Source organism: Centrocercus urophasianus, unplaced genomic scaffold (genome assembly GCF_019232065.1).
Source record: "Centrocercus urophasianus isolate 14NV4802_14NV808 unplaced genomic scaffold, USGS_Curo_1.0 seq_32, whole genome shotgun sequence".
Classification (NCBI taxonomy): domain Eukaryota; kingdom Metazoa; phylum Chordata; class Aves; order Galliformes; family Phasianidae; genus Centrocercus; species Centrocercus urophasianus.
The window spans coordinates 3,017,564-3,034,302 of NW_024884889.1; positions in this window are offsets into that span (position 1 = coordinate 3,017,564).

Here is a 16,739-nt window from a genome sequence, read left to right on the forward strand (position 1 = left end):
CATCAGAGATTCATTAAAAAAGTCACAAAAGATCACAGATCTCAAGCACGTTGTTGCTTCATAGGGGCATTCTCTTCAATAATCGCTGTGTTATTCAACACTATATTCTCATCTGCATTTTTGCACTTAAAACATTGCTTTTCCATTCTGAGACCACAATCCAGGGACTCTTCTTTTTTAAAAAAAAATTGAAAATAAAAAATAGTTCAATTTACTTTCTTATATGTATTTATTTTTCCTAAGATGTACCAACATCAGAAGCATGGCATTTCGGTCTCAAGCAGTGGCTTTAGCAGTCTATACTGTTGAGTTACAATGGTTTGATGTTCATTATTTTTTTGTTCTGAAGCCATCCTGCTGTTCTCACCAAATGAGAAGCAGGTCAGAACTAAGCTATTTAATTAGCTAAGAAGGCAGGTGATGTTTAAGCACATTGCTAATCATTTTCCAACTGATAATAATTTACCATCAGGGACAGATTGGCAACAGAATTTCAAAACAACATTCAGAAAATGGTAATTCATGACAAAGAGGTTTGAGATATAGATTACAATTGGATTTAGAAAAAGGAAAAGCTACAAATGAACAGAATATACAATATTAAAATTGTGGTTCGTACACTTTGTTATGCCTGAACAGCTCTCAAAAATCTGTATCCAAATGAACAGTAACAAAATAAAACAACAGATCTGAGTTACTTCTTATTTTTTTTTTAATTTTTTTATTTTTTATTTTTTAGTCCCCTAGTAAGATCTCAGATTATGGAAGCATACAAAGAAGCTCAGCAGCAGATGCAATTTTTGATTTGCTAGGTGGAAGAGAGCTTGGACCAGGCCCTTATCAGAACTCCAAATGCAGACGTACTGGGCGGGCTATGCTAAATTTTGCATGATTTCTTCCAGAATAGTATCTGTATTGTTCACATTTTTCAATAATAAAAATATAAATAGCTCATTCTCCTTCAATTTTTCTCTTCAAAGGTCCCACTTTCAATATATCACAAAAGCTATTACACTCAGAAATTTCATTTTTAATTTAAGTCCGCTGCTCTTAGGGTGAAGTATTTCTAACCTCAAGAATTTTTAGTCTCCTATCCTGAACGAAGTGGGAAAACAATTCAGGAGCATTTTTGGATTTCTAAGAGGAAATACAGAACTAAAGACTTTAACAATCAGAAATTAATTCTTCTTAGATGCAGTAACTTCTCAAGAGTCAACAGCTTGACTCACAGATAAACAAAAGCAGCTGATTTGAAATAAACTCACCACTACTAAACACACTTAAAAAACACTTGTGACTGAAAAGTTTCAGTTAAGCGCAAACAAAACAAGTCTCTGTGGTGAAGAACTATTTTTCATTAATCAAAGATGCATATTTAGATGAAAAATAATCTTAGAACTATAAGGCCCTACCTGGTATAGTAAAAACAAAGTCTTTTCCCTGTAATTAACGAAAATCAGCTAGACAGTTACATGATTAATAAGATTTTCAACATTTATTTGCTAGGTTAAGATTCCTAGTAGGTGATTCAGTAGGTAGTGTTATTAAAAGCAGGATGCAGAAACTTAATTTAACGCACTAATTAGTACCAAATCATGGAAGATTATTCTGTAGAAACAGGTATTCAACATGCAATATCCTTGTCTGTAAGGATGGTAAAAGCCATATCTGCTCATCTGTGGATGCAGGATCAAAGGCAGATCTTATTTAGTCAGCTAGCAGTGTTTTAATAGTTATCAAAAGACTCTCAAATTTGAGGACATTTTGTCTCAAAAAGCAGCCCCCTGGGAGAGAGGTTTCATGAAGATTCAGGGTTAAATAGAGCACTGCTTCTAATCTTGTATGGGAACTAAGTAACTGGGAGAATGCTAAGAGAAAGTTTAGGGTATCAGATACAGTATTTTGGATACTCAGATTATTTATTTTATCCACTGAATTACATTGTCATTTTGATTCCTTCATGAAAGTTTTTTTTTTGAGAGGCATTGTTCTAGAATTCACAGATAAAGTTATAATCCATTACAGGAGAAATTAAATGCTTGTGAAGAAGAAAACAGAAACAAAACAAAACAAAACAAAACAAAAAAACAACCATGCCAAGAAATTCCAATTACAAGTTATTCAAACATCATAAACTCATTCATACAGACACACAATTATAAAGACAAGTCTTTATTAAGTATGCTCCTTTATCTTTACAAGCTTGCCCCATGTAACTTTTACCTCCAAATCTCAACCAAGCTACACAAAGTCATGATAATTATTGAGTCTATGGATTTAATTATAAGAGGTTTTCACCTCACAGAGTAAAACCTACCTTATTAAAATGAGGACTATTCGAGGTTTTTTTTTTTTTTTTTAATTTATTTCATTAAAATAAATGTGCACACCTTTTAGTTGGTAGAACACCATTTCCATGTCTATTGGAAAACTGGGACCTTTAAAACTGTGAAGATCTCTATGGTAGAAAATCAGAAATAGCACAATTTTCTTCCTTTCAGGATGCTGAAGAAAACACTAGGACACTGCATCACTAGCAGACAGTAAGCACCTATTAACTGAGAATATGCCAGATATAAAAGAGAAAAAAAAGTAAAAATAGTCTTCTTCCTGGCCTCTGAAGTATGACATAGCTATTACCATTAACCTGTCATCCTCAATGTATATATCAGGCCCTTACAGCTTTTCCAGTTTATTCATATATACATACTGAGCCTGGGCCTACAAAATAATAACAATATTTTTGAGCCTTCTAGACAAGTAGTTCATGCAACACAACAAATATTTTAAGTCACAGGCTTTTGAAACTCTTTCTATGAAGAACTTCAATGTTATTAGAGATGCTATTGACCACTTATCTCAGAACAGCCATTTTCTGATGCTTCAGGGGAAAAGCAAGGACTCACTACTGTATGTTAAACGATGATGTTCAAGGGAAAATTATATTCGTAGCTACTATCATTGTGTTCTGCCCTATTTCTTATTATTTTTAAAGCCCTAATAGCTCTGGGTGTTATAATCTATGTGAACATCCATTTCTTTTTCTAATTTTACTGAGCTCTTGACTTCAACAACATGTTGTGGCAACGACTTCTGTTGGCTTAGTGCAGGCTGAAAAAAACCCCAACAAATCTTCATATCAATTTTAGATTTGGTGTCTTTCAATTTCTCTGACTACTACTTTCCTCTAATATTATGTGAGCAGCTAAGTAGAGAGCCTGCTCTGACTTCTCTATAGTCATTGCTACTCACCATGTTTTTTACTAAGTTATTTTTCAAGTCCTATCTTGTTCATCTCTATTCTAAAGTAAACTGCTCCTGTCTTTTCAATCTTACTTCATATGGCTGTTTTTCCACTTCTCTAGGCACTTTTATTGCTATTTTCTGACCTCCTGCTATTTTTCCTGTAGGTTTTTTTTTTTCAAAATAAAATAAACAGAGCTGAAAACAAGATTGCAGCGGCCACCTAATTTACAAGTAGCATTATAATACCATCAATATCAATTTATTAAAAATTCTAGCCCTAGATTTTTTTTTAACCATTACTACTCACTGACTAGAAGGGACTCAGAACTGCTTGGGTTTCCAAGCTGGAAGTCACAACTACAGTACATTTTATGCTATGCGCACTGTACCTAGTAAAAACCTTTGAACATATTTCTCAATATCTGCGGATCTTACTGAGTACAGGGGATGACATTTTTTTTTTTTCTTACTACTTTTTTATACTGTACAGCTTGAGTGTAATCACATGCACTGAACAAGGAACAACACTGTTTTCGATTCACTGATGTAGGTACGTGATGCCCTAGGCACTTCTCAGGTAATGTTCTTTTATTTCAAATAAGAGCCATTGACACTGAGTTATCTTTAGGACAGGCTATCTTGACTGATCTCCTGAAATACAGTTAGGTCCAGAGAAAGCATCCAAGTCCCTCTTATGAGACTAGACAGAAAAATTTACTGTTACCATTTTCACATGATAATGCATAACTGTTGTCGTCATCTTTTTGTATAGTACCAGTTCAGAATGACTGCTGTAAACATGATGGAAATTGTGCCTAGAGCGTAACCTCTCACAGGGGACATGTTTGTTGTCATTAGATCTTATAGTAGATCTGAGTTCGTGAGATTAATTTATTCTTCATAAAACAATCACAACACATCACTTCATAGGTACAAAACGCAGCTCTACATTGAGGCGCCTTGCCTTTAAACAAGGAGACTGCTGTACATAGTCCAGAAATAATTTCATATTCAGGGAAAACAATTGTGGAATCAAGTAAAATATTTTCCTGACTCTCCGAACTAAATACGATCACACCTCTTACGTTTAGAGGGCAGGCAGTTCTAAAACAGGCTTAAAAATTTAATCAAAGAAAGGGACTACTAAAACAGAATAAGTATTAGTAGAATTTTTTTTTAATATATAAATTCAAAATTTGTCACCTTGAGAACGCTAATTATGAAAGAACTGAGGTTCCCAGTCCAATACTTAGTCCTCTCTCAACATCTTGCTGTTGTTTAAGCCATTTAACATAATTCTTTATATTCAGTTCTAAACACTTCGGAGCAATCTTGTGCAGAATTTGGTGTCTACCTACTTCTTGCCAGAGAAAATCAAAGAGATGGGGAGATCATAGAATCACTAAGGTCAGAAAAGACTTCCAAGATCATCCAATCCAACCATCTACCTATCACCAATATTTTACACAAAACCATGTCCCTCAATACAACATCTAAACATTTCTTGAACACCTCTGGAGTCAGTGATTCCACTACCTCCCCAGGCAGCTTATTCCAGTACTCGACCACTCTTTCAGAAAAGGTTTTCCTAGAGTCCAACTCGAACTTCCCCTGGCGCAATTTGAGGCCATTCCCTCTCATCCCATCACTTGATACGTGGGAGAAGAGGCCAATCTCCACCTCGCCACAACCTCCTTTCAGGTCCCTGTAGAAAGCAATTAAAGTCTCTCCAAAGCCTTCTCTTCTTCAGGCTGAACAATCCCAGTTTCCTCAGCTTCTCCTTTTAAAGACTGAGCACCAGATCCCTCACCAGCTTTGAAACTTTCTATGGACATGCTCCAGGGTCCCAGTGTCTTTCTTGTAGTGAGGGGCACAAAACTGAACACAGTGCTCAAAGTGCAGCTTTCACCAGGGCTGAGTACACAGACACTATCACTTCCCTGGTCCAGCTGTAACACTATTTCTGACACAAACCAGGATGCCATTGGTACTCTTGGCCACCTGGGCACATTGCTGGCTCATGTTCAGCTGAGTGCTGACCAATACCCTCAGGTACATTTCCCCTACGGTCTTCCAGCTATTGTGCCCTAACCTTGTAGTGTCACCTGGGGTTGTTGTGGCCAAATTGCAGATCCCGGCACTTGGTCATGTTGAACTTCATCTCCCTGGCCTCGGCCCAGCTACCCAGCCTGTTCAGATTCCAGAGATGCAGCTGACCAATGGAGATTGCTTAGTGGAAACACATTGTTTCTACTCTGTGTTACCATTTCTGATGTATGAAAGTAATATCATTGCTGAGTAGGCTGACTTCTTAGAAATAAAGCGGGTGGTAAAGAGAGTCTGTGACCAAGTATGAATGATTATAGTGAGTAATACATTTGCCATAAGAGAAGAAAGAAATTGCTGCAAAGGTGGAACTAAGATATTTTTAGGTGGATGAAAAACTTTATATTTGTATTTTATAAAAGAAAGCAAGAGGAAGAACGAAAACAGCTTTTTTTTCTCCAATATTCTTTGGAATTTTTTTTTTCATCTGCAGAAATGAAATCGTACAAAATCACCTTTAAAGTTCTTTTTGTTTCTCCCAAATTTGAAGGATCAAAGATCCAAGCACCTCCAATCACATCCTCTTGCTCTCCTTGAGAGGAAGGAGGCGGGAGATTCCTATCGCTCCCTGGCATCACTCAAGAGACAGCACATGTACAGAGATTGCTGCTTCTCCTTGGATTCAGGAGCAGCACAGCTCAGGTGAGAGCTGAAATTAGATGCCTGGCTTTGTTACTGTGGTTTTTTAATTATTATTTTATTTGTATTTATTTTTGCCTGTGACAACCTACATACAGCTCCCAAGTAGGTGACTGCTGTATCATCCAACATTATCCTAAATAAAACAAAACTTGAAAGCAAAGAACATAACTGAAACCTGTTCGTTTTTTAATGAAAATCCAAATCGTAATCTACATGTTGGCTTTGCATTTGGAAGTTAACATTGCCCAAGTACATGGATCTATGCCAACAGCTAAAGCAACATTACAACTTTTGTGGCATTTAAGCATTTCAAGCAGTTTTAAAATAAGCTAAATAAATTAAAACCTCACTCCTTTTTCATCTGCGGCCAACAGTTATTAGAGAGAATTTGCTTCCTGATCAAAGAAATACAGAGGTGTTAGCAAACAGGGACTCTTTTTGGTTTTGGTAAGATTGTCAATGACAATTCTTTCATGTTATGATTGGATGAAATACAGTTTGGCTGTATTTCACATCTATAATAACATGTATATTTTTTCCTTCCAAAAACAGACATCTTATAACATATTAGTTTCCATTTTCAGACAGCTTTAATATAAAAGCACACATTTTTTTCATGTCGTTTTCTTTCTGGAAATGACTAAGTGTGTCTGCTCCTGAATACTCTGTGACTTGTCTGCCAGATGCCTGATCCAGTTTCCATGGACCAAAATGAGGCTTAAACTACCACACTAAACACACATGTGCAATTTTGGCATGCTCATAATATGAAAAGAAACAGCACTGAGCACTTTCCTACTGACCTGGGACAGAAGCTGTACTCTCCTGTATTTACGCTGTACTGTTTCAAAAGCTTGCTCGAGATTGTGCTTATACTGCCCTTCCATATTCACAGGAAAGCTTCTTCATGTTTATATATTCTACCTTCACTCTCTCACACAACAAAACTTAAGAAGCGTCTGCACAACTGCCTGACTTAAACCTTTGGAGTTAGTCACTCACTCATTAAAGACAGAGGATCCAGTCAGCTGCAGAACAGGTACAATCATTTCTCAGCTCTGGGCTTCAGGCACAAACTTCGCCTCTCCTTTATGACTACTTCACACTAGTGGGGGAATTTCTTTTCCTCACCTTTCCCTTTTTCTTGTTCCTGAAGAGGTGGTTTATTCTCACCCAATTCCTTCCACTACAAAGCATTTAACAAGAGAGAAACTGCTACTGAGGTGTTGCTAAATCTGGGAAAAGTTCAGTACGATGCTTTAATAGTAGTAAAAATTAAGTGCCAGTGCTTCTGAACACCAAATTAAGTGATATCCAGAAGCACTGTGTCAATAGAAATCATAAGCAGCATAAAAAAAAGGCAGTTTTGGTAGTTCTCTATACCTTTGCATTCTTTGCATCCTGCATTTAAATATACCTAGGAATCTGGTGACACATATATAAAAATAGATATTCCAGTTAACAAATACTCCCAAGCATCAACTTCACATTCATTTTATTGCACATTATATAGGTCTGATACTGCTGGGTTTTTTTGTTTGTTTTTGCCACTATGCTGCTTCTTTATGTTTATATACAGCATCTGGCTATATTTTGTAGTACTAGAAAATATGAGACCAATTCATCAATGCCTTGCACCATCTGTAGTTAATCCATTTGTGAAAAGTAAATGCAAATCAAAGATCTTCCATTACAGTGTTAAAGATCAAAGTTCCTAAATCAGATTTTGTAAAATTTTATTAATTTCTAAATACTGGAACACTTATATGATGACATTAAGAGGTTATCATAAGTACAGTAAATGTTTGCACATCCATAAGCAAACAGATTTAAAAGCAGTGACAAATTTCCTACCTTTCAGGACTTATCATTTGATACAGCAATGAAATTTTAGTCTCCCTTCCACAAAAAGCACAAGGCACAAGAAAATCTAAACAAAGACAGAACTTTTTCAAAAATCCCAGCTCTTAAAAATGATTTTTTATAGACACAAATAGTATGTTCGAATTGAATTCAACATCAAGATCAGTATTGTTACTTCCTAAGATTTCAGTATTTTCCTTGCAAAGCAAGTGCAGGAAGGCACAAGTGAGGATAGAGTCTGAATTACAGCCTTTATATAGGTTCAGTGTAATCATATGTAGTGTTAGCTCTTCACATACATTTCAAGACACTTGGTACATTGCTGAAGATACAGCTCTTAAGGGAAGAGAGAAAAGCAAAATAATTTATTTGAGTGATAGAACAGAGACAGGATCTGTTACTTCAGTGACTACTACTCCCTTCCTTCCTAGGGCAGAAAAATAATCTCCTGATACAGAATGCCAAACTCACGTTATTCGTTGTCCACACCGCACCTTCCAATATGAAAAGATTTCTCTAGCATAATGTGACAGCATCATTAACTGCAAGAGAGACAACCAAGTTTCCCATATGGGCAGATACTGTCCTGATGGTGTGGAGTTTGAAGTCCATTTCCTGAAGACATAATCTATATCCCAAGGTATACCAAGGAACAGGATGATGAAAGCATTGACCTGGTACTTAATAAGCACATTTTATTTTTGACTCTACATAGAGACCTTGTACCACATTTCCCTGTATTTAAAACGAATATAATAAAATGCCTCCCATGCAAATCTGCTCCAAGACCATTTCAGAAAAAAAGGTCTAGCTATTAACATTGCTAGACACAAAGTGGAGATCCTAGCCATGGACACAGTATAAATAACTAGTATGCAATGTTGCGAGCAATTGGATACCTAATTGTAAGCATCTATTGTCATTTTAAATGTCCTAAAGCCTTCTATATTGTCTCAGAGCTGCTTCAGCTCTGAAGAAAAAGGTCCTAATGTTGTATCTATCAGAATATCCTGAAGTTTTCTATACCACGGGGAAATCTAATCCATCAATAGAAGCCTATGTTTAAGTGCCTACTTTGCAGCCAAATGTCGCATCATTCAAGTTCATTTTTACCAAGAAAACTCCCTCTTTGTTAAAACTTCTGTTTTTGTTAATATGTCCTTCTTAGTGGTTATTTCTCCACATAAAAATGCAATGTATTAAGAAAAAGAACACCATTATTTTTTCTCTTCAGGTATGTAACCTTCATCAACGTTAAAGGCACTGAAGCCTCTGCAGACAGCATGCACAGAACAGACCTCCTTGAGGACCGAGTGTATCAACACTGGTATCAACTAATGAAGAGACATCAGTCTCCCTTTAATACAAGGACGTGGTAAGTTTTGTTTGTACTCTCTATGAAGGTAACCTCGTAATGAGCTAACAGCTCAGGAAAGACAATCTGGTTGGAAAGCAACCCCCAAGGGAGATCCTACTGTTACATTACTTGTACATTATTTGTCATGGCAGTATAAACACTACTGTCAATCTGAATTCTTTCACTGTAGTTTAACACATTTCTGATCTGATTAAAAAAAAAAGAAAAAAAAACAAACCAAAAAACAAAAGACAACAAAGTCTTTATTAAAAAAAAAAAAAAAAAAATCATAGGTTATTTTTTACTACCTACTCCAAGCAGTGATTATGTTGTCTAAAATCATGAACTCCGACCTTCAGAGGAGAAAAGCCAAGAAAAACTCTGTTTCTGCCTCTCTGTAGTAGAGTACAATCTACAAAGACGAGCTTTGCAGCAAATTAAATTAAATTTAAATTTAATTAAATTGGATGCACTTGGTCTGGATGATCTTAGAGGTCTTTTCTATGGTTCTATGACTGTCTTCATCTTCAATAGTGACTAAGACTTGTTCACAGCTATCTTTTGTATGCACCTCCATTTTGTTAAAATAAGATAACAGTGATGACAGGGAAGAGTAGGAAAGAGTAGTTGAATATTAGTAGGAAAAAATAAAATGTACAAGCAGCAACTCAAGACATATAGAAGGATTTCTTTGTCTCAGTTGTTTGTAGAGATAGAGAATCATAATAGAATACAATCACAGAGTGGCTTGCGTTGGAAGAGCTTCCAACTTCCCTGTCATGAACAGGTTTATATGTTTCCATTCTTTGCGACCAAAATCTTTTCAGTAATTTGCCAAGAACTGTATTTTACAGTATGAGAAGGAAATAAGCTATAGTCCAGACAGTAGGAGAAGAATACGCACCCCTGAACTGTAACTAGACACTAAGTTCAAAAAAACAATCACCAAGTCTTACCCAAAAGTACATTTTTGAGCTATTAACTTTTGAAGGTGGAGGCACCCATAAGTAAAACCACAGATCAGTGAGCATTTGAACAACTTCACATTCACACACAGAATATTACATTGTATGATCAACATACAAAAGATTAATGTCCCATTTTCTTCATATATTCTGAGTTATTTTTGTACACAGACAATAATGGCCAACCTAGTGAGTAATTGGTAACACGTCCCAAAAGAGCAGTCGAAGATCTTGTTGCTTTGTGACATCTCAGACTAATAACATAGCATTTGCAGCAGAGTGGCAACCCTGCAGTAACCAACCCCTTCAGCAACCAATCCCTTCAGCATGGTAAGGGGACTGGGTGTTATGAACTGTTATTTGAAAGGGTGATGGACTCTACCAGAATTTCAGCTGTATCATTCTGTTTAAAAAAGAGAAAAAAAAAAACAAAAAAACCTTCTGAATTTACTGAACATTTTTACATATACAGGGACAGAAAAGTTGATTGTTGCTAATATACAAGTTCAGATGTTTACTTTCATGAGAGTATTTATTCTCACATAATGCTGTTCTCCCTGAAAGTTATAAGGGAATAATCATTGTACTTTTAACTCCGATTGAGATAGGATTTTTTTTCTCTAAAAATCTGCCTAGTTCCTTTTTTTCTTTCCCTCATCTATAAACTTAGCTAGGAAGATCACACTCAAAGTTGATTCTTTTTGTAATGAAATAGTTATTCAAAAGCAGTGAGACGTTCCATTTTAATATAGCACTGACTCAATAGCTTATATAAGTATTACCAGGAAAAAAAAAAAAAAAAAAAAAAAAATCCTACTACCTAGTACAATACTAATTTTTCCTAAGCTCTATACAGGTTGCTTTTCTGAGTTTATTTTGCTCATCTGTAGTAAAATACATTTAAATATTTAGGAAAAAAAACAAAAAGCCAAACCCAAAAAGCGGTATTTCTTTAGCCTTGTTTTTTTCAGATATATTTATCACCAACAGCACTTCTTCATGCATACACAGGAGTTGCAGAAATTATATGTTTGTTTTTTTGAGTCAGAGCAGTAAGACAGTGGTAAAACTCCATCTGGCAAGCAAGCAAAAGTTCATTTTCATGTTTCTGTTATCGTTAAGTGTTATTCAAGATCCTCATTACACTTGTCATCCTAGTGCAAGGTTAATTAGAATTAATAAATGCTGTACTGATCCAAAAGGAAGAAAGGGCAAATGGAGAGAAACATGCTAATTATTATCCATCCAAAGTAAAGAAACTTGACACAGGGCATGCTATGCAGATGGACCAATCTTGAGCTGAAGAGTCAAAACTATGCATTGGAAAAATCATTCTTCCTTTCGATATTGAATTTAAAAGGCATATTCTGTATCTTAATGCTCTATTTTAAAGAAAATATCAACCATAAATCTCAGCATTAAACATAAAGAGCATTTAATTCATTACTGAACTTCTTGGCAGCTTATAGATATTCAATTAATTTTTGTTTCCCTTGTTTTTCTTATCTGTTGAGGAGAAATGATTATGATTTAATCTACAATGTAAGATATTTTGAAGTTTATGGAACTTCAAAGAAAATTAGATACTGTATCCCTACCTGCTAAAGCACCACAAGAATATTAGAAAGTAAGAGTTAAGAGTGTGTTTAAGACTTTTTTTTTTTAAATAGTGATTGGTGTACTAATAATACAGAGATCAATCTCCCTAGCGCCCCAAATTCTCCCACTTCTTCTATATACATATACACATGTATGAATACAGATCAAAACTGGGAGGCTGTTATGAGCTTAATACTTCAGAAGATAAGATTGCTTTTTAAAAATGTTCTTATGTAATCTTCCCCTTTCCACTGACAATTTATGCATGACTTTTTTGAAAAGAAAATTAAAATGAGAAGTTTCTTTTGAATCAAATACTCTCTAATCCAGGGAAATATTTTCTATTTCAGGAAAAAGAGCATAGCAAAGAGTTATTAAGCTCAATTTTTTAAAGATCAATGAAGTTTACGCTAAACCAGTAGAAAATTACAGACCCTACCTTTCTTTGCCAATACACTATCCTATAACTCTCCTGAAGGGCTTCGTTTCTAAATAAGAGTTTAGTTAAAAGCTCCATGTACATACATGGTGTTGAGAATTCAAAGAAAGACTTTCAAATACCTGAGATCCTTATCACTGTGCATCTCTCCGCATAAATGAATGTACTTTCTAGAAAAGTCTAAGAAATTCACATTAAACTTTTAAGAGACATTGATAGCATAGTTTTGTTAACCAACTCCTGGCTAGCACCATCATAGAACAACATTTGTTTCATTTGTTTATGTTTCTGTTGCATCCCAGAACAACTCCAGAGTTGGATTGTAGAAATGTACTCTGAATTAGGAAATTTACTGGGGAACAAAGTTGATTTAAAGAATAGCTAGAGAAGTTTTAGAGAAATGAAGAACATTCTTGTACACTGTATAAAAGTCTGACAATTTGGGGGTAAACACAGCGAAGTACAGCCACAGGCAATCAAAACCAAAATGAGTAATGGCAAAATATTTGGTTTTTTTGCATTAAGATATGAACTCTCTCTTGCTTACTTGTGACTACATACCATCTCAGTAGAAAAAACAAAGTTGTGTATTTCACTAATACACTGTTTATACAGCATGCTGGAAAAGAAATTTACAATGCAACTCTTGGTAATATTTCAGGTGACATAAAGCATTACCTCTGGAGCTTACCTGCTCTGTAACCAATTTTTTCTGTATTTGCCTTTAACAAAATCAGCTATGACTCAGCTTCATTGTCAGCTACGACTCAGCTTCATTGAAGTGTACACATCAAATGTCCAACAGATCTGGTATAATCAACTCCACACATTCTGTTCCTTGAAAGTTTCTAGTTCAGATTTATGACAAGTCAATGATACTGATCTCTCAAACATATATTCTCTTTTTTTTTCTCATTTTAGACAAAATACACTTTATGTAACCTGTCATACTGTATAACAGTCAGTGAATGACAAATACGCATTTCTACTTTAAGTAAAGGTTTGAGATCATCAACAACACATGCAATCCTGACAGATTGTTTTTCTGTGACCCTCTTCAAGGAACATATTTCAACTTCCGTAAGTAACCAAGTGGAATTTATTTTATTTATTAATGTTTTTGAGTTTGTATTTTAGGATAAACAATACAAATAAATGTTCCAGATTGTCACTGTGATACGCAATTATGTTTTAATTTTTGATATTTGCAGTACTTCAAAGACAAAGTATTCCATGCAATGACACTTTTTTTTTAAAAAAAATTTTTGATAGTAAATCCAAATGTTCAGGAAGATCTTAGTAATTAGATTATTCAACAGGAGAATAATCAACTTCAGAGCCCTACAACAGGGTCTCCAGTCTTAATCATCCAATAAACCTCTACAGTTTGCAGACTACAGAGTGAGAAGGCTGAGATAACAAGTCACATGGCATTTTATCTTCGCATGAAATACTAGCTGGTAGTAATTTCTGCCTATTAGTCACAGCGAAGTAGTACATTGTATTATGAACCCTCTCCTTGGAGATACCACCAACTTTCCCTTTCTATCTTGTAAGAAAAATAAGAAATTCCTCTTCTGAAAAACCCTATTTTCAGTCAGTCTTTACCTTGCACTACCCCTCCCACACATGTGATTATCTCACACTCACAGATGAGATCTCATTAACCTGCCTCATCCCTACAGTGTCAGCCTCTCATCCATTTTTAAGATTTTCTCACATAAATATTGATGCCGACTTTGGTGTTAGACCTGCATGGAACACAATTTCCCCATAAAAATCTTCAAAAATATTTCTTGACTCCCTTTCTGGGATGTGGGCCATTAACTTTACTGCTACATTTGCTGACCAACTGCTTATTATATTCTCCCCATTCCTTCCTCTAATTATTATCTTTCATCTTACAGCAAGACCATCCATCAACTTTTACAAATGGAAATTGTTTCTTTGTTCAGTATTATGTGCAGCAGATAGTTAACTATTAGATGTCAGGATAATGCATAAGAAACAATTCTTAAGTCTGCTGAGTGAGACACCAATGTGTAAGATGTCAGACTGGGAAGCTTACTGGCATGAAGTTAAAATGTGTTTGAATCAAACCTGGAGTCATGTCACTATCTCTGTCTTTTGTTCTCTAACTGAAAGAAATGTAATTTAGATTCAGCTTGTATTTAGGACTTAAAGAGCAAAAACCTCTTTTCCTTCACAATAAGACAACACTCTTGCAAGATACTGGTCTTTTTTCTCTATATATTTTGAAATGAACATTGATCTAAGCATTTACCATTTGCCATATCATGCAGAGAAGTTATCAGATGCATGGAGTTTAATTAAATATCAGGCAGAAGCCAAAACAGTGCTCAGAATTTTGGTAACAAGCTCTGAAGCAATTTACTTCAGGTAATTGGGAGACATTTGGCTCCAGGCTTCTGTCTAAAAGCCACATGGTTGACGTGAAATGAGCTAATCAGTGACTCGAGTCCAATGGCTAGAGTCCCCATTACCATCACACCCGCCCCTTTGTCTGCTGCCTCAGGATGAATCCTGGCTGTGAGTGGAAGCTAAGCACAGTGCAGGCTCTCTTCCCAGCTTGGTAAAGAAGAGACAAGCTGATCTGCAGAGGTAGTGGTGGCAGCAGCTCAGACTAAAGGCTCCGTCCAATTTCAAAAGCCCACATCTTCCATGGAGGCTGGTAACAGGCCATATCATTTTAGGGAAGAGGGAAGTAAACAATTTTCCTAATCTGCTGATTTTATTTCAAGGAAAAGCAGATGGAATAGGTAGAAAAATACATAGGCTATTGACAAATATTAGCATGGAGCTCAGTAGTAGTTTTCCCTCCAGAGCTGTACACATCAAGTTGTGATAAAGACACAATAATAATGAAATTCACTCAAATAACTGCCAATGAACTCATTTTAGTTGGTTTCTGCCATGCAATTTAATACCAGGTGCCCTTTAACAATACGTTAAAAAACCAGAGAGTTTATTCTAGAGTATCTGACTTACTGAATTCTTTTAACACCTCTCCTATAGTACCAGCCAAAATTTGTCAACTGCCTCAATCAGACACACCAGAGAATACAGTGTCTAAAGCCCACAGAAAGAGTCTGTACTGATATAGGTTGGTTTGCTTAGCAATAGCGATTAGTACATTAGTTTAAGAACCAATATATTAGTTTAGCAAAAGGAATCTATAACTGACAGTTCTAAAATTTTCCATTTCAGCATTAGTGGGCGAACAGTCATTCTTCCTCAATAATTTTGCACTGGGAACATAATAGAATATTTTAATCTTCCACCTCAATGATTTTGCCTCACGAGAAGTAATAGTCACAATAGAAAACTTTCATCTTTTGCCTCAAAATACGCAAGGATGTTTTCCTCAGATTCCACATACATTGTTTTTAAAATGCCGTTCTGTGGCCTAATAAGCAATGGAAATCTTACAAACTGGGGAAAAGTGAATGAAAGTGGATCTAAGGGTTCACTGATGAAGCTGATGGTGAAAAAGTTGAAAAAGTAGGTGGGCACTCGATCATCCTGACTACAACTGAGCATGCCCTAAGGGACATAAGCACATATCTGTGAGAAAAAGAGTGAACATGTATGCCAAAATACTGCATAGGTATGTCTTAGCAGTCTTAATGTAGAACCTGAAATCTGAGAGTGCACGTTTGCTTGTCAAGTCGTTCAGTGCTTACTGTGAGGAATAAACAAATGCCACTTTCTAACACCACATTGAAGTTAGAGAGTTTTCTTCCTGGATTTCAGATGACAATTTGGCAACCCGGATGGAACTCGAACCCAAAATCACCAACCTACATCAGCACTCAGTCAAGGCCAGCTGAAAGGAAAACTCTTTACCCCTGGATTCAACTTTTCTCAAAAAAGCTGTAAATAACACATGCTGGTAGGTCCTGTAAGCTTCTGCGATGCAATATTAATGCTTTCTCTCCAAACCTCCATATGCCAGATTTCCCTTAAAATTATTTAATTCTGAACTTAATTAGCAATTTTAGTAACAAATCTTCAGAAAAATATACACGTGATTATGCCACCCAGTCTCTTTCTATTTTATTACATAGACTGATCAAAGAAGAGCTGCACCATGGCTGTGCACACTTTCAGCAGTTCTTTCAGACAAAGCTTTACTTGCTTAAAAGGTGAATTTCGCACTTTGCCAGAGGATCTAACTCGGCTGAAGCTAATGTACAAAGAATCTGATAACAACACTCCCTAAATGAAACATAAATTAGTACTCCACATTCATTGCTTTGGACAATTTTCTTATTTGCAAACTTCAACAGAACTAGCATAAGCGATAAAATCAGGAAGAACTAATTTGTCTGTAGATCTCTGTTTAAATTATCACCATCAAGATTATTATGTATTATGAAAAAACTCCTGAATGTTTTGCTATTTTTAATCATACCAGTTGCTTATTTAGAAATACACATAACACACAAATCAAAATATTCTTATGAACAATAAGATTGATGTGATAGGGTGATAGTCAGAT